The sequence below is a fragment of the Falco cherrug genome, chromosome 1 (genome assembly GCF_023634085.1).
Source record: "Falco cherrug isolate bFalChe1 chromosome 1, bFalChe1.pri, whole genome shotgun sequence".
NCBI classification, from domain to species: Eukaryota; Metazoa; Chordata; class Aves; order Falconiformes; family Falconidae; genus Falco; species Falco cherrug.
Genome location: NC_073697.1, coordinates 113,346,821 through 113,366,282, shown reverse-complemented (window position 1 = coordinate 113,366,282; position 19,462 = coordinate 113,346,821). Strand labels below are relative to the sequence as shown.

The following is a 19,462-nucleotide window of genomic DNA, read 5'->3' as shown; positions in this document are numbered from 1 at the left end:
TGGGATCTTCACACACTGGGAACAGGGACCAGGGTCAGCCTGTGTCTGAGACGCACACACACACACACACCTGATGGCAATGCCCATCAGGGGTTTCTTAGTTCCACGCCAGGAGCCGAGCGGAGCAGGGGTGGACACAGCCTTCGCCGGGCTCAGCAGCGCTGTCATGGTGCTGAGCGCAGCTCCCCTGCCCGTGGCAGCTCCAGCAGCACCCAGGGCACAGCAGGGGCAGGATGGATCCTGTGGCTGGGGCTGGTGGGGGTCCAGCTATTGGTTCCCAGAGCAGCTTCCCAAACACTGCAAGGGCTGATGACTGCAGGGCAGGGAAGAGCCTCGTGAATGGCTTCAGCTAGCTTTCACCTCTCAGGGACAGGGGAAAGAAAAACCATCATTTTTAGAGAACCTGATAAGCAGGAATTAGCTAGGCATATGTGCCTCTGATGAGTCTAAATCTGAAGTAACTATAAAAACATGCGAGTCCTCAGGAAAAGACAAGGATGTGAAGCTCCCCGAATGTCTCTGCCAAGCAAAGGAGTTTGAAAAGGTCTTTTTATACTTTCAAGTTCTTTCCCCATATCAAATCAAGGAGAATCGAGAATGAATCCCTAAACCTCTAATCTCTGCTTTGTGAATATATTATCTTCATGTCTGAAAAGTTCAGCTACTTCCATTTTTCGAGCTGGCCGCAAACATAACTAAAAGCTGTAGATTAAAGATTGAAATGTAAAGTTAAATTGCAAATGAGGAGCAAACTTTTTCTCAGTAATTTTCCAGAGGAATAGAATGTATATTGTATTTCTCACTGTGCGAGTGCTTCTCTCAGATGGTTTCAGGGCTGGTTACAGGTGGGAGGCTGTGCTCACAGCGGCCAGGCTGTGCTCACCATCTGCCGGCGCTGGGACAGCTTTGGTTTAGCTCTAAAAGTGGGAATGGTTGTTCTGCCCCCCAGCTGCCTGGGTTCTGGCTGCACCCCCTGGGCTGAGTTGCCCCCCCATGCGCTGCCAGGCATGCGGGGTACACTAATGTTCTGTAGCAGTGACAGTTCATCTTAAACTTCTTTCAGTCTTGCCACAATGCTGGAAACCTGAAACACCAGGGCACAAAACCACACAAAAAGTAGTTGTTTATTAGCTGCATTATCGGGGGGACAGGGCTGAGCAGTAGCGCAGTCACCACATGGCTGGGGCAAGAAGCCAGGACCATTGTAAGGGGCCACACTGTAAGGACCACTGCAACCTACAGCTGCCGTGGGCAAGAGCAACAGCTCCCAGCGCCTGTTAAAGCCAGCGGGATGTAATCAGTGGTTGGACTGGTTTTTTAATCAGGAAGCAGAATTTTATAGAACAGGCTGCAGATACAGCTAGTGCACTGTGTGTTGAGTTGCATGAAATTGTTAGTAGTCCTTTCTTCCTCTGGCAAGAACCCCAGTATGAATTATTGTGTGTATATATATATAATGACTAAGCAGGGGAAGAGCTTTTAGGTCTCGTGTGTTAAAGTTTAAAGCAGAGTGAGGCCGCTGCGGACGCCCAGCGTGTGGGGCTGGGGCACACAGGTTGGGTTGTTAGCCCAGCAGGCTGGAGTGTGTCTTTGAAGCGTATTTTGCAAGGCCAAATAGCCAGGAACCCAGTGCTCATCTGCTGGGGGCCGAAGGAGGGGACGAGGCCCTGGGCTGGAGCAGGGGGGATCTGGTGGCAGCGGGTCTGGCCCCAGAGACAGCCTGCCCTGCTGCTGTGGCAAGGAGCAGCTTCTCAAGAGCAATTAATTTGTTCAGTGGATAGAAATGCAGAGCCAGGGTGTCAGTTCGATTGAACACACAAGTAGTTTCTGTGAAAAAGCTAACAGTGAAAGAAGTTGTACCTAACAGTTTCTATTGATGCTTTACAACCAGAGAAGCAAAGAGGGATGTGATGACTGGTGCAAGGCTGCATTCGCCGTGGGGCTCTTTGGGGCGGCCCGCTTGAGGTAACTCTTGTGGGTCAGTTTGGTCACAAGCTGAGCAGCAAGAGCTAGGAGAATAATATTACATCTTAAGCCAGGCAAACTTCGTCCAAAAGGGCATCCTGTAATGAATTTTAAATGAATTTAAACAAGCTCAAAACTAAGTTTAAAGTGTTAGAAAGAACATGTGCAATCTCAGGACTTGGACAGCCAGATGCCACAATCTAATAATTTAGTATAGTCTTAATTAGGTTTTGGTGTTGGGTTTTTTTATAAAGCAATCTGTCCTTTGCTGTTCAGAAACCTCGTTCATACAAACCATGTCACCAGTGTGATGAGCCAAAGCTGCAGTTGCCAGTCAGTTTCTTGCTCAAGGGGCATGAACAAAGTTTTCAGAGTGCAACACCCAAAGCCCTCCTGTCCTTATAACGCTAACCAAGCAAGCAGAACGCTAATGACTTCAAACAGTGCTTGGGGAACAGATGTATCCCTACAGCCAAGAGAGGGGCTGTCACCTGGTGGGATTTCCCCCCATTTCCAGAGGTCCTCAGCTGAGGCTGTGCCGGGTGAAGAAGAGCTTTCTCTGCAGACCTGGAAGCCCACCTGCATTTTTTTAACTTCTGGAGCTGCCTGGGAAAGAAAAAGCTGCAAGCTAAAGCTTGTAAGAAAAATGGTCAACTATCTGTAATTGTCAGTGCTAGCCAAAAAGGCAGGAATGGCTCTTTTTATAGAGCTGTACAGGTCCAGTAGTAATAAATCACTGCTGCAGCCTGGTGCTTGGGTTGTGGTGCCCTGTCACCGAGAATAAATGACAAAGCAACTTTGTGAAAGGAATAGGGAATGTGAGGGGCACCTAAACCCTGCCGGGGGTGGGGTGGGGTTGGAGGGGGGAGCAATGCTGCTGAGGGCCGGAGCATCCACCCACAGGGACCGGAAACCAGTTTTAGGAACAGGAGGGCTGAAAAACTTCACTTGTTGCCAGGTCTGAAATGGTTTTGGTGCTCGTGGGCTGGTGCGGGTGGGAGCTGTTGGTCTGTTTGGTACAAGGATGGCTGCCCTTGTTTTGGATTAGATTAAGATGAAGGTTTGGGCTGGGACTGAATTTTACAAAAGAATGATTTCTGCTACCCAAAGTGCTATAGATGGTCCTGTCCTGGTCTAGAAGTGGTGGTGAAGTGTGTCAGCTTAGGAGGAGGGGCAGGGACAGGGAAAGTGTTGGGGAATTTATGTGGTACTGCTCGAGGGGAATTAAACAGGCGTTTGTGTGGGCACCATATAAATTCCCCAACAAAAGGCAGAAAACGGTGCGTCAGGGGTGCTGCTGTGAGTTACAGTTAAGTTCCCCACTCATTTCCAACGTTGGCTTTTAGCATCAGGTCATCGGTGCAATTCAATTTGACGTAACAAGTAATAAACATGATGTACTCCCGGTTTTATCTGTGGCATGGTCTTTTATGGATGTCCCATGCCTTCATTAAAATGCCTGCTGTCTTCAAGTTGTCCAGCATGATTACAATGAAAATCATTTTAAAGAAAAAAAGCTAAGTGCTCATTAGAAAGAGCCAAAGCACCAGAGCCGGCATCTCAGCTCGGTACATGCAGGGGCGCAGGGCTCAGCTGTGGAGCTGCGGCTCGGCACCAGCGGGGACCCATGGCACAGCCGTGGCACCCCTCGCCCCAAGAGCTCTAAGTTTACTTAAGCAAACACCATCAAAGTGCCCCGGCAAGGTGGCTGTAACATAGCGCTCAGCACTTCTGGAGTACATTTTCATCTTGTGTTTTGCAAACATTAATTAAACCTCACAGATGAGCAAGTGGCAGCATGCCCTGGTGCAGGATGATTTGCTTAATGTTGAAGGGAAGCGTGGAGCCGGGCAGGCACGGCCCCACCGGCCTGGGGAAGGTCGCCGCAGTGTAGCGGGACCAGGATTTCTGGCAGAAATGGCTTTCATAGTTTCTTGCAATAGACAGTTTTCAGCAGAGGGTGGAGGTTCCCACTTTGCATAGCCAGGTTTTTTATTTCTGTAACTGATTAAGAAATTACAATTGTTCATATTTTAAAACTGGTCAAAGAATTATGTGTGTGTTTTCCACCCTGTGGCTTAAAAGCCCTTATCTACGCTTTTTTCTGTACTTGTTCTAAAATGTGTTGGCCTTAGCAATTGATTACTTTAATTTGCTCAGGCAGGCATTCATTACACTGCGCCATTCACATCATTATTAAATAAGCTGCTTTATGCAGCAAAATTACTCGGGTACAATTAGCAAGATATTGTTTCTAAAGGAGCCCCATGCTTCTACTCAGGTAAAAGGGCATCCAGGGCAATCATTTAAAATAAAAGAAGATACCTTGCCTTTCCCATAATATCTGCTCCCCTTGGCACCGGCGCCGATGGTCCCGTGTTTAAAAAATACAGGCTTTAAAAAATAATCATGAGATTTCCTTAATAACTGGGGGAACTGAAAGAAAGCAGCAGCGGTGCTGCGAGCGCTGGGGTTTTCGGCCCGCTCGGGGGGAAGGCGATGGCACCCGCCGGTGTCTCACGCCATGCCACATGCAGGCGAGCGATGGCACCCGCCGCCCGGGCCGGTGCCCCGGTCCCCACGGCATGGCTGGGCAGTGCCGGGGCTGGCAGGTGGCTGCGGGTGGCCACAGCCAGCAGGCGCTCTGGGTGTGACTGGGGGTCCCGCGCGGGGTCCCGGCTGTGTGGGGCTGCTCGTGTTTCCTGAGAAGGCTTTGCAGGCAGCCCTCAGATAATCTGTTTGCTAATGCAAAGCAGAGAAGGAAGAAAAAACATTTAATTTTACCTCTCTCTTGCTGTGGAAACTAGGAATTAATAATATAAATTCTAAAGAGAAGGCTATTTTTTCGTCTGTCTCATGCAAGCGTTATTATGTGGCGATTATGATTAAGAAAAGTAATTTTCTTCTATACAGACTGTAATGGATGATGGCCCAAACAAGGCTGTTCACCGTTCCCATCTTTCCGTGCACTGACACTGCAGCGCACGCCCCTGCTCAGGGCGCCCACACGCGTGGGCCGAGTGGGGCCCCTGCCGCCCCACAAGCGCTGCTCTTGCCCTGCTGTGCAGCATCCACAGAAGGTAGAAAAGTTAAATTGCTTTTTTTTTTTTTATTTGACCATGCAGGTGATGGATGATGGCCGACCTGCGACCGCTGGCACCACCACAAGGTGCAGGTGGAGACAGCTTTGTGCAACCCGCCAGCGCCTGGTGCGGGGGTCCCGGGGAGTGCCATGGTGGCGTACAGCCACGTCCCACTGCTGACCGCCCCACCTGCCCACACAGCAGCTCCCACAGCCGGTGGGCACAGTCCCCACCCTGCCGGGCTGCCCAGCACACCTCCCACAGCCAGTTAATGGTCATTACTGGGGGCTGGTGGCAGCGGCCGGGCGCAGGTCACTGGGCAGCCACGGCACGGGCGGTACACAGGCGGTGTTGGCGTAGGAAATGGCAGCCCGGGAGCGGAGGGGGCTGTGTATCAAGAAGAAGAATGAGCAGCACCGCTGCTGCTGTGGGCCGCGCACCGCAGGGGGGGTCATGGCGTGGCGGGCTGGTGGCTGTCTCTTTGCCCGGAGCCAGGCCGCGCTGTGGGTTACTGGCCGTGTAAGCACCTTCCGGAGGAGAAACGGGGAGGTAAAGCCCGTGTTGGGAGCTGGCTCACCACGCACCTGAGCTGCCCGTACCACTGGCCACGGCCCCCCGGCACACGGGCCAGCGGTTCTGCTGGCCACCTTGGCCCCTCGCTGCGCCCAGCAGTGCAGGACCCCCCACCCAGCACCTGGGGACGTGTCGCAGCACCCAGAGGTGGCCGCAGCCCCTTGTCACCGGCCCCTGCCTGCCACAGCCCGGTGGGCACAGGGAGAGGGCTCTGTGTGTGTGGTAGTAGCATATGTAACTATAGCACATAGTGTATGTATAATGATATACTATAGAGGATATACTGCATGATATGTATATATCTGCATATACATATGATATGTGTCATAGAGCACATATACTCTGTGATGTGCCTACATGTAGTAGGTATTATAAATATATATATACTCTATATAGTATACATATATGCCTATGCACATATCCTATATGCACATACATACAGTATATGTGTACGTATATGTAGAGACAGCATGGGAAGAGTGTATATACATGTATGTATACAGTGCACATACACACTATTCACGTGTGCTCTGTACACACACTGTAGCTGTTACATAGTACATACTCGATAGTGTGCAAATGTATATGAGATAGTATAATGTATACTATGTGCATACAGTATATGTATGCCACAAAGTATACACACATACATATATTTCTGTACAATATGCACATATATACTATATCCTAAGATGTACTGTGCCTATACTACGTAGTATGTATGTGTATACTGTATAGTATGTATAAGTATGCATGTCATATATATTATACTATCTAGAACGCATTTGTATGCTATCTAGTATGTACTATGTAATACCTACAGTACATAAACAGTGTATATATATATATATATAGTAAACAACTATAGTATGCAAACTACTAGAATAGTATATATATATGTTCTATACGTACACACTCTTACACATGCTATAGCTATTATATAGTTTATATATTTATACCAGGTAGTATAATGTATATATTGTACATATACTAAATAGTAAAACGTATACTGAATATAAGTTTATAGATATAGTATGTATTCTATATAGTATCTACAGTGTGAGGAGAACGAGAACACATGTGAATAGTGTGTGTGTATATATATATGTATTATGTAGTGTATATAAAATTTATTTTAAAATATATAGTATATGTCATGTCTAAGGAGTGAGCATATTTGTGTGCTTATATAGGGTAAGTATATTGTGTGTGAATGCATATACTCTGTGTAGTGTATGTGTATATACAATATCTATAGTACCTAATGATAAATAGTATATAGTACATATACGATATCTAATGTATATATCTATACTATACTGTGTGGGTTCTTTGGAAGTGGGGAGAGAGAACATATGGTTTATATACAGTATTTCTTGTGTATATACTGTATAGTATGTCATTATAATAGTATATATATTATATAGTGTGTAATGTTTTGTATTTAAAATATAAATGTACATTAAAATGTATTAAAATATTTTAAAAATACATAGGCAAGGGTCAGAGTGGGAGAGAAGAGCAAGACATTGTGGGGGTGTGTCTTTACTGTGTAGTATATAGTTGATAATATCCAGTATATATAATGTATAGTATATTATTTTTTTTATGTGACAGAAAGAGTCTGTGTTTCTGTGTATGGCTATATAGCATATATACAGTATAGTGTGCATTGTGTATGTGTAAGTGTAGTGTGTGTATACTTCTAACATTGTGTGTACATTGTAGTGTACAGCATATAATTATAAATAGTATACTTTATAAACATAGCATTTGCTTACAGTTTATAAAGTATATAATACAGTTTCTAATGTGAATATAGACAGGGAGCCGGAGAGACTCTGTGTGTGTGTGGAGAGACACTATATGTATGGGGGACTTATAGCGAGAACGATAACTATGTGTGTGAGTGTGTATGAGTGTGGTCAGGATGTGTTTATATACAAAATGTGTATTATAAAGAGGATCTAGAATAAATGTTATGTAAAGCACAGTGCAAATGATAGATGAGGGAGAAGAGAGTGTGAAATGTGTGTGTATAGCCTATATTCTGTGTATGTGTATAAATATAAAATATATAGTCTGTAGTTATGAATCATGTATGTTAACTATACTATGTATAATGCATAATATATAATAGATTGTCTATATACACATATTTGTATGTATATATAAACAAATGAAACAAGAGTTTGTTTATGTATCGTTTATGTGTATTTATGGATTTGTAGTATATATAGTGTATGTAGGGTTTGTGTGGGTTTGTGTATACATACATGCTATGTGAAAGCCAGCAAAGGGGTGTGTATGCATGCATTTGTCTCTGTACGTGAACTGACTATATATAACATAGAAGTAGCCATTATATATATAATTTTAGCCAGAAAACTAAACCTGTAACTATATAAAATGTGTGTACATTCCTAGAACATTTAGAGGCATATATACACATTTATATAGACTTTTCTACAGCTATACACGTTACATATGCTGGGGAGTTGGTGTGTGTATCTCCTGCTAGTCCATGCTGGTTTATACTGGCACATCCCTCCCCGCTGGCTGGCGCGCTGCCCGAGGGGAGGGTGCCAGCAGCCCCCCCCCCAGACTCCCCACCAGCAGCTCCGCTCCCACCCGGGCAGGTGAAGGGCACGCAGGGCAGTGGCTGCCCCCAGCCCAGCGCTGCAGCGGGCTTTGGCAGCTCCCCCAGACCCCAGCCACCAGCATCCTTGTCCCCACGCCGTGACAGTGGTGGGACCGTCACCGTGCCACACCGGGAGCCCCCCCTGTCCGGCTGTGGCAGCAGGCTGCCAGAACCACTTATCCCTGCAGCATGACTGCAGTCTCTGGCCTCGTTAATGCCATCCTGCTTGAGAAGCTTCATATGCTGAGTCACTCCTTTCTGTGTAAATATCATGGTAAAAAGACGTGACATTTCCTGGGCCATTCTTCTGTATTAATAAGATTCCAAGTACAGGGTGACCTTTTCACAAAGGATTTGTAAATGCCAAAAACTGCATAAAAATCTCTCTTTCTCAGGCAGACAGAGGCATCATAACTTTGCATTTATTTCTTAAATGGTGTTTTCCTGCCTTTCCACTTTGGTTTTTATCCTTTCTTTCCACTGAACGGATGTAATGAAACCTGTACCTTCAATAATGACCACAAAAGAGAATGAGAAAAAATCCAGCTTTGAAATAACTGCCCACCCAGGGAATCATTTTGCTGTGAAGCTGGATGAATTAAAACAAAGGAGAAGGGGATGGTGCCCGGGCAGGGGGGGCCCGAGTCCAGCCAGCCACTGCCCACCCTTCGGTGGGCACCGGCAGCGCCTTGGCCGGGAGAGGGGCCGCAGGCATCACCCTGTGCAGTGGCACCCACCTTCCCGTTTGTCTCCAGCTTTGTGCGGGCAGGACTACGCCGTTCATGCCTGCAAGAGGGTAGAGTTGGCTGGGATATGTGGGAGGGCTGGATGCAGTGTGCAGTAATGTATAATGAGGGCATATACTGTCTCTTACCACTGAACCATGCACACACACAGAGAACAGAAAAGTCAGCACAAAATAACTACCTGCTGCTTTTGTATCGCATTGCATTTGGGCTATTTCAGTCATTCCTGCCTTTACAGCGTGCTTTGTTAATCTCTCTACGTGTATTTCCAATAGGCCATAGCAGAGCGACTTATGTCTACTTTAAAAAAAATTTAAAAAAAAAAAAAAAAGCATCAAAGGAAAAGGTTTGTAATTACCAGTGAATAACTGAGGCTTCATGCAAGAGGAGGAAGCCGGTGCCCGTTCCCTGCCACGTCGGTCCGTGCTCAGGCTGTGCAGGTACCAGGGATGCGGGGCCTGCATGCCGATGCTTGGCCGTCGCCTTCACAGGCTGCTGAGCGGCTGGCAGCCCTCGCACCGGCCACGGGACTGGCCTTGTCCTGAGCCAGCCCCAGAATCTGTACAGCACTGCCCCCCAGATTTCACACCTGCGTGAAATAATTTCTGTTATTCGCAGAGAAACACAGAAACTGTTCCACAATCCCTGTTCTGTCGAAGGCAGATTGCAGGGCACGGCCTCCCTGGCCAACCTTCAAGTGAGCTTTGAGTCAGCCTGAGAAGTGCATGAAGCTGGAGGATGGGGGAAGGACCCACACTGCTATTTCTTTTTACAGGTTAAAGACCTTCCAGTCGAGTGTGCACACCAGGCAGGTAGAAGCCACGCTGGGTATCCTGCACTTGCCCTGTCTGCCACGCTGGGTGTCCTGCACTCGCCCTGTCTGTCCAGTCACTAGTGGCGTGGCAGGAGCCACCCAAGCCAAAGCTGCAGCGTGAAGGGTTGTCGCTGCTGTCACATTTGTGTCGGGGTAGTAGCTGGCCAAGCCAAATCCATTATCAAAGAGGCGATGCCCGTTTCACTGCCTCCTCCTTGCTCACCGGCCCACACCAACAGGGATGGCTGTGATGACACTACCTTAATTAACACATCATTTAAGTAGGCTCTCCTGCCTTTTTGGTTCAATGCCATGGCCACTTTCTCTGTCCTTTGACCTGCTGCTGCATATCTCGTTTCATCAGGACATCACCAAGCTCTAACACAATTTAATTCAGCCTCCCTTCTCCCTGTTGCAACAGCCCAAAGACTTCACTTGTTACTGGCGTGGGCTCAAGCTTTTCACAAGCAACAGCTTAAAAAGGGAAAAATTGAGGCTGGATCTGACTCAAATGCAAGTTTTATATTTTAATGTTTTGTCACCTCAAAATATCATCCTCCTTTTAATTTCCTGACTGATTCTTGTGCCCAGCTCACCAAATGCTAATACCCTCCCCACGATTCGCACTCAGATTTCTCCCAAGTTTTTTTTTTTTCACTTTCACTGCCACTTCAATGAGAAGTATACGATCAGAAGGAGCAGGAGCAACAAACTGTACATTGGTATCTAACGTGTCACCTCGAATAATGAGGACATATAGGAGAACAGGAAAAATTTCCATAGCTGAATAAGAATCACCAGGTATATACATGAACCCAGCAAAGAATTATCTCTAATGTAGTGGTAAATTATCTGGAGTCTGGCCAGATGCCTGCGTTTCTCAGTTGTCTGAACTCTTCCAGGTTCTTCAGTCAAGGCCACTGAAATCTGAATAGTTGCTTGGTAGACTTACCATGTAATGATGCTTGGCAGGTTTAATTTTTTCTTAAAAGCTCCATATTATGGCAAAAGAAACAGTATACAGTGGTGACACAAGTTAATTGCACAGTTATCAGGCAATAAAATGGTTCTACTGGTTGCTTTTCAAAGGTGCTAAGGGCATTTTCAACCTCACAACAGTCCAGCAGCAGCCGGTCCCTGCACTGCTCACGGCTCTGCGAGCGCTGATTCCTTAGGATCCACAACAACACTCTGAGGCTGGACCCATAACCCCTCCGCACCAAGAGGACAGCCAGGCAGGGGCAGAACATCTGCTGGCCCTGGGGGACGGGCTCTCACTGCAGCCTGCCTCAGGCAAGCCTGGTGCTGACCCCAGAGGTGACAGCGGCAGACCAGGATCAGTGGCACGGTCTGGTCTCCCCGAAGCTGTCTGAAGCACACCCCTCCAGGCAGGCAGCTGCTGCCGCGGGCTTACGGCATGGGAAGGCGTTAAGCAGAGCAGCTTCCACATCTGGACAGAAGTTCAAGGTTTCCTGTACCGGCAGCAGGAAGAGGACTGGGGGCACTGAACATTCACAACACATCTTCAAAAATATTCAGCAACTTAGGGAGGCAAGTTGGTGTGTCTGGGCAAGCTGGGCACAGCAGCATGCGGCCCCTCAAGAGCCCTCCGAGGGCTGAAGCACCTCTGGGTGCCATCCCGGGGCACAGGACCCACACTTTCCCGGGGCGGCTCCTTCTCTGCTGTTTGTTTCCAACTGTTCCATCGCAATCTGGGTTTCCTTTCTGCAGCACAAGACTTGTTCAGTTCACACTGACTAATGAGAGTAATTGGTCCCTGTCCTCTTTATTATGTCCCTCTAAGTATTTGTAAAGAGTTATCATGGCTCCCTCCAGTCCTCTTTTCTCTTCACTTAAAGATTCCTGATTCATTTTAATTTGTCCTCCCTGACCCTCCCTCCCATTCCCACTTTATACATCAAATAGCTGAGCCTAATTACTTTGCAGACATATCACATTAGGATGAGAAAATTAAGGAGGGGACAGCAAAGCGTGCTGAAAAAACAATTGTCTGAATTCCCAACAGACTAAAACCTTTTGCCATGGGTGACCTGCAGCTCAGGTTAAGCAGCGCGGATTTGGGTGCAGGAGCCCTGCAGTGGTTTCCGCACCTTTAACAGATCCCACCACGCCAGCCCGTGAAGCCACACCGGGCATCGCCACGCTGCACCACACTGCGCCAGGACGTGCAGCGCCAGGGAGATCCAGAGACATGGGCAGAGGCGCAGCATCCCCTCCTGCACTCTGTAACATTAAGACAGGGGTTAATTTGGATTAACAAAGTGGAAATGTCAAGCTTCATTTATATTCTGGCACCCGATGTTAATTACCTTTCCCTTTTTTTAGCAGCCATTCTTGTGTTCTGTTTCTTCACTTAAAGCTGATAATAAGCTGTCCATCTAGATAACCATTCTGCTGACACAAATCATGATGGATATGAAAAGCAATAAAAAGCAAATCTAATGAGACACTGCTCAGAATGAGAGAAAAAAAATTGAACCACATTCTCTAATCATCAATGTGCAAAGCCAACTGGAATAAATTTGTTTCAAGGAGGCCTTATTTCTATTTAAATGTAAAATACACTGAAATGTTTTAAGAACCATGGAAAACTATGGATTTCTGATTAAGTATTAGCCTTGTAATCCCAGCCAAAAAACCACCCCAACCAACAAACAAATCCAACTCCCCTGCCCCAACATCACAAAGATGCCAATGGCTTCTCCAGTTTAGATTTTCCAGAGTGAACTGCAGAAAACTGTAGGTACAATAAGATCACTGAAAACGTTACTCACTTATTTGCTCTGGAAGACAAGGACTCATAAACTTGCCAGCATCTTCATAAACACTGGTAGGAAAAGCCTAAATCTGACCTGATGCTGTTATAAATAAGAGTATCATTGCATAAAATCTGTAAGAGAGCATAAGCAGCTTGAAAGGTTTTAGTCCTTTGCTCTTCCTCTGAAAACAAACAAACAAAAACTAAAAAGCTTTTCAACCAGAAGCAAAGCAAGAAGAGGAAGAGGAAACATCACTGTCACCCACACATGGCCTCAAGCAGATCCTGAACCCCCAAAATATGCAAAATGGAAAGCTCATCCCCTTCCCTTCCTCAGGTGGGGCACAGGACCCAGCTCCATGGTGTGGAAGAGGTCACCAGAGCAGTGGAGCAGCTGCTCCGGGACACGGCACCACGTCTGTTTGGGCAAGACTCGCAAACAGCTTGGAGCAGACACTGGGGAAAGCTCTTAAAGGTTGTGTGGTTGGAGACCTGAAATTATCCCACCTCTGTTGTTGGGCTGACATCCACGTCGTCATACACACCCTGGGGGCAGCCAGCGTCCTGAGGGCATCATCCCTTCAGCTCCAGTGCCTGAAGCTCAGCACGGATAAGAAGCTGGGGAATCAGGAAGGGAGGCATCGAGCAGTCCCGGGGAACACGGCAGCTCTCATGCTTCTTCAAGGTACAACTCGTAAGAAGGTTAAACCACTCCCAGTTTACTCCGTGAGCCCAGACTTGACAGTTATTTTCTCTTCCGACTGCCACAGGATACAGTACTGCATCTCTTTGCACTGGTCAGTCAGATCATCTCCAGCCTTGCAGAAGAAAGAAAAGGGCTGGAAGAGGGACATTGTGCCTCAGTTCCCTGGCAAGCCTGTGGTTCTGTGCGCCCTTGTGAGAGGCAGCAGTGCCCGCTGAACTCGGCAGTCATTGCAGTTTTCCCCTGTGCTCAAGCAGCAGCTCCGACACCTGCCAGACCCTGCAGCAAGCGGGGTGTTAAAAACGCCCCAGCCAGCCAGCCCGCCCCATCTGGAACACTCCGGGTTTCATTCTGATGAACTAGCCATGAACCTTTTTCTTCTTACCTATGCAGAATCAGCTTCTAAGGCAATATTTTTCCTCTCCTCCCTTTCGCCCCCCCTATAGTCATATTTTCCCACATTTTACTTTCAAGCTGTATCTCTAATTGCACCCGTTGCAGAGTAAAACGTAATGGCTGGCTATAACACCCAGCTCCATTGTAATGATCCAAATGTTTCAGAGCAATATTCCAAATGCTGTCATTCTGAAGTGAGCTCTGTATCGAGAAAATTATGAAATTTAGAGTAATAATGCCAATCTTTGAGAACAAAGAGTCAATTATACAGCTCAAGGGTACCCAAAAACAAATCAAGGTGCCAAACTGCATGCTATTTGCTTCTTCCCCTTCTCCCTGCCACTCCAGCACAGCATATCTCAAAGCAGTTTCAAAGTACTTGTCACCCCTTTCAGGGGGATCACCCCCTGCCCTGCAGTGTCTCATCCCTGTCTGCTCCATTGTCAGTGCTGTTTGCAATGTGCCGTCACTGCAAGCTGCTGGGGTTCATTCATGTTATTGCTCTCCACCACACACTGTTGGGGATCAGGGTGTACAACTACTGAGGTCAAATCTGCACAGGAGAATACAATCAATTAGCTCCTAGACATGGGCTCAGCTCACATACAGGGCTGGAGCTGAGCAGAGGAGCTGCTGGCAGCAAACAGCTAGTGGCTTCAGTCCCAGAAACACAGCACCCCTCTTCCCTGAGCTCCAGCTGCTGCGGGCTTCTCACCAGCTACTGTACATTCTTCACAAATACAGGTAAACTGCTATACACATAACAGTTCAGAACACCCCTTCTATCAGACGGAGAAGTCTCCTCTAGCAGCACCCCAGGATGCTGAAACACGAGGAAGCCAAAACAACCTCCAGCCCCATCCACACTCTTTGCCCTGGGAAAGCTCCACAGAGACCACATGCTGCTGCTTTACCTTCGCTAGTTCTGCATCACCGTCTAGTAAACACAACATCTCAGTGAACCAGTTCCTCCTGCCACAAACGTGACATTAGCCTCAAAATCCCAAGACTTCACAACAGAAATTCACTTGAGGGTCTTTTTTTACCTTCTGGATAGATTTCAGAACATAGCCAGAGCTCATCCCACCACCTTAATGCACTGATAAAGTAACTAAGAAAAAAAACAGACTCCCAGCCCCATGCCTTCAGAAAGTTGAGGCACTAATAAGCATCAGATGTTGTAGAAACCTGCAGTGAGATTTTGGGTAAGTGGTGTGAAGAAGGTGAGACTACTAACGTCTGTTCCTTATGCTCAGTACAACGGGAAAGGGGAACCCAGCTGAATCATCAGGCACTGTGTGATTAAACTCTGAGACGTATGGCAGCCAGAAGGATAAGTGGGTTCAAAAAGGGATTCAATTAATTCAGAGGAGAAACCTGTCTGTAGCTTTTAAGCCCCTTGGTCCCAATGCAACTTCTGGCTCAGGAATTATCTAATCTGCTAATTACTAGAAACTGGGAGACTTGTTTGTAGGCATGGATCACTTGGTGTTTTTCCAGATTCTGCTGGAGGCAGGGTACTGGCTAGATGATTTTGGATGCTCCAATGTACCTACTCTTTTGTTTGGGTCTTTAAAAATCATCTTACCAGACACTCCGTGGTGCTCACAGCCTCCAGCATCCCTCTTCCCTGCGGTGGCATTCATGATGAACCGAGGGCCATGAGCTCACCTGCCAGCAAAGCCCGGGTCTGCACAGTGAGGCGTTCAGCCACAGGGGTTTATGGATCAGTTACTGTCACTCTCGAAATCGCCACAGCACGGCGAGTGCTGTGATCAATGCACAAACGGCAGCGAGGTCAGTTCAGCCTGCCAGCCCAGCAGGAGTATCAGTCACAGTTTTCAGCCCTGTTACAGGATCACAGTAACACCCACCCCCACACGCAGCCTCACCAGGACTCTGCACAGCCTCACCCCTCTGGAAACATTGCCTGCAAGCAGCTCACCTTCACAGGTCCTGGGCTCTGATCACACCAAGCCATCCTTCCCACAGGCAGACATCTCACTCCCACAACACCGTTTCACTATGCCTGCAAGCCCAAGGCTCTGAGGAGCAGCACATGCTGGAGAGGAGCAGCAGCAGATCAGAGATGCTCCAGAATCTTCCAAGGGCAAGCCTGAGACCTTGCTTGCACGTCTAACACCACCAGTGAACGACAAGGATAATCCCCTCCTGGATGCAATGGCCGGTAACTCCCCTGGGGGTCTGGACCACAACTAGATGCTCAGTGTGCCCCACTTCAAGTGGGAGAATTCATGGTTACCAGTAAAAAGCACCCCACAGTCTGGGCCCCTAGCCCCACATAGACCCCCAGTGCTATTCCAGCCTCAAAGCAAACCCCTGAAACCACAATCTCCTGTAAAAAACAGAGACATTCATGCTATAGCTATTTTTAAAGCCACTCCTGAACTGCAGCCTGCCTCCTGGCACGGCGTGCCTGCATCTCCCCAGGGGATATCCCTGCTCTCATGGGGTCTGCTCCTTATCCCCGTGCCACCTCAGCCTTGCCCCTGGCAGCTATCCTGTCAAACATACCAGCATCGTTTTGTGTTTCCACTGTCTTATTCAGCTGCCCTTTTGGTTTTTGAAAGCTCTTTTCCCCCTTCATCTTTCTTAAATTATTTAGTTGATAGTTTATTATTGCAATAAAGTAATTGCATTGGCATAGGATGAACGTTAACATTTGCAATGTGGGTTGAGAAAAAAATCACCATCTTTAAGCCTCCACATGGAAAATAAAAAGTTCCCCCTGCAACAGAAATCACTGCTTCTCCTTCAGGTCTTTTGAACTTGAATGCCTTCACTGCAAACAACACTAACAAACAAAAACATTTTTTTCCCCAACAGACACCCGGTCCTTGTGATTTCAGATGCGGTTTTGTTTCCTTGTTTTATCTGCATGAACAGTTTGAATGGTTTTATAATTTGCCTGTGCTTCCATTTTATTATATCTGCCTTCCATCTGTTATTTTTACGGTTTATGTTACCATTCTCCTCTCACTAATGCCAGCGGCTCTATGGTAAAACCAATGTCGCATCCTAGAAACTTATCACCTCACTTGAAAAATACATCTTGTGTATGATGGCATAAGAACTGCCTGGAGAAGAAGGAATGGACCTTTTATTAATGGTTTTCTTGTAGGAAGAGCCCACACAATAGTTGTACTCAGTGCAAATACACCTCTTCTTACTGCACTTTGCAAAAGTCCTACTGAACAATAGAGAGCCTGTTCACCAAATATAAAGAAAAACCCAGTTACACAGGAGTGTTTCTCCTTTAGCTAAGGGATGACAGCGCTTTCGGCATTTTTAGAGAGTAAACGCTTCACGTGGAGGGAAGAACTCACCTTGCACAGCAGCCTGGGCACTGCACTCCGAGCGCAGCAGGACCAGGAAGACTCGAGAGTCACCAGCTCCTTCCCAGGCGCCGTGCTGGGCCACGCGCAGACTTGGGCTCACCCCGACGGGCAACGATGCACCTGAGCAGGGAGCCGGGCCTGAGGGATGCTCCGTGATCTATCCAAGGCTGCAGAAAAGAGGGAAAAACGAAAATCCATCCCTTGGACCCCCAGCCTGGGCTTTAGTGACTAGTGCCCACAGCTCTCCATCACTCTCAAACAATTACAAGTCACTCGGTCACTATACCGTAACAGTCATCCTCACTTCTAAGGATTTCAGTGGGTTGTTAGCCAGGGATCTTTCAACAAAACACTTTTTAATCAGTGTCACTTCACTGAAGGTCTCAGGACACGACCCACTGGGTCATCCTGGCAGGTGTCTTGGGTCTGCCGAGCCTGAGCAAGGGACGTGGCAGCCCAGCGGTCCAGCCAGCGCTGCCACAGCAGGACACGCACACCAGTGCCGCCTGAGCATCAGGCGCGAGAGTCCGTAAACATACACAAGAAATACAGATCCCCTTAATATTGTCTCCAATACTGAATTCTCAGCCTCAGATAGACAACAGCTGAGTCCCGCATGTGCCGCAGTCTTAGGCCAGTTAAAATTTTCACTTATTTGTGGCAACACACAGGTTTTTCCTCCTTGTTTTATAATTTTCCAAGCACAAGTATAATTGGCTCTGGCCTGCTACCAAGAGGTTTATTAGAGTGGCAAGGGATGAAACTAATGATTGTTAAGAAGATCTAATTCCAAGGATACCGAGTTGTTCATTACACATTTATGGCTACTAACCAGCAGTGCTCAAATAAAGGCCTGTGGATTTGTTTACCTTGCCAAGGCACTAAGATGCATCTAGTCACAAGAATTCAAAGGTTGAAGCAGAAATCAATACGGAGCTACTAAACACCCTACTGCGCAGCTGGAAGAAACTAATTTGATGACGAACCTATGAGTCCAATAAAAATGTGCATAATTTAAAATGTAGTAAAAACATAAGTTGCTAAGGCGTCAATATTTAAACACCATCCCCTGCAGTGTCACCTCTGATTTTGTGGGAAGAGCAGATATTGTTGCATACGAAGGTGACAAAGACGCAAAGATGCAAGAATTGCCCAAAATACTTCCTGGGCCAAATTCCTGACATGGATTTGAATAAAACCATCTCAGGGATAAATTTGGCCCTAGGTGTTCTCCCTCTCATTGCCAAGAACTACCGCGAAATGGGTTTCTAGTCTCCATGCAGGAGGTGAAAGCCAGACGCGCTCGGTCAGCGAGAGCTGGCCTGGGTAGCTCTCGTGCTGCTGGATGATGAGGTAGGACTGTCCCGAGGCAGGTCTCCCCATCATCCAGCTGCAGAGCCTGGCCAGAAGAATCAGGTTTTAATACAGTCACTGGCCTGCCCGCCGGAATGTACCTTCTTCTGTAGGATTCTTACCCGGAGCCTAAGGGTGAGGGATGCTCCAACCCCTTCAAGTAAACAAGTCACTACAAATACAATTGGAGCTGACTCACAAGTGACTCAAAAACTTGTAAGCCCTGATGATGATCAGCGTGTGCATCCAGCTCAAACACAGCCTGACAGGATCGGGGGCTGCTGGAGAGAGTGAGTTTTCAGCTACCGATCCTAAATCATTTATCATTTGCTTTCCAGCATCGCTTCATGCCAAGTGCTCCAAAACACCAAGATTATTGGACAGTGCAAAAGAAATCTTCTGCACGGTCACACCAGGAGACAGATGTTATTGCTGAGGAATGTTTGGGGACAGCGTGACCTTCAGCACAGGCAGAACTCCCCCCTGTAATTTGGGGTGAGGGAGGCATGTCTGCTTCTGAGGAGACCTGTTTGCAAAGGACAGAGCTCCGTAGCTTGCAGAGGACTAAGGCTTAAAACCGCCAGCTCCAAAGAAACCAGCCACGGAAGGCACGCACTTGGCAGCGCCCCCGAGACAGCTCTCTTCCCCGTCCTCCCCCAGGACCCTCCAAACCAAGTAACAAAGCTCCCAGGCAAGCAGCAGTGAGAGAAACCTCACTGAGGACCAGCCCCACGGCAGCAAGTTCTCCGCTCCCAGCCCACCAGTGCTCCTGGGCCAAAGCACTCACACACTAAGCAACTGTGCTACTGGCTAATTTGCACTTTAACTAGCTTACTGTTAAAGAGATCCTTGCATTAGTTAATCCAGAGGCCATCTGCTGAGGATGATGCATTTATTACCAAGAATCTACCTATCTGCATTGTACTAGGCATGCACATGGTGAATCTCAATCATTTTAACTTAGACACTCTATTATACATACCATGAAATTTAACAAGGTATGTCCTATATGGGGCTGTAACATTGCAGCTGTGTGGACTAATTAGATAA

The 19,462-nt window shown here is 47.4% G+C and overlaps 1 long non-coding RNA gene across 8 annotated transcripts in view; it reads right to left on the bottom strand.

Moving 5' to 3' along the window:
• The window catches only part of LOC114016030 (uncharacterized), a 48,477-nt gene that overhangs the window by 5,019 nt on the left and 23,996 nt on the right, over positions 1 to 19,462 (bottom strand). For 4 of the 8 annotated variants that reach the window (XR_008734059.1, XR_008734054.1, XR_008734055.1 and 1 more), the window contains one exon: positions 9,367 to 17,226. This is a non-coding gene — a long non-coding RNA (uncharacterized LOC114016030). The remainder of the gene's footprint in view (positions 1 to 9,366; positions 17,227 to 19,462) is intronic. The other 4 variants (XR_008734063.1, XR_008734061.1, XR_008734060.1 and 1 more) reach the window with 4 other exon arrangements.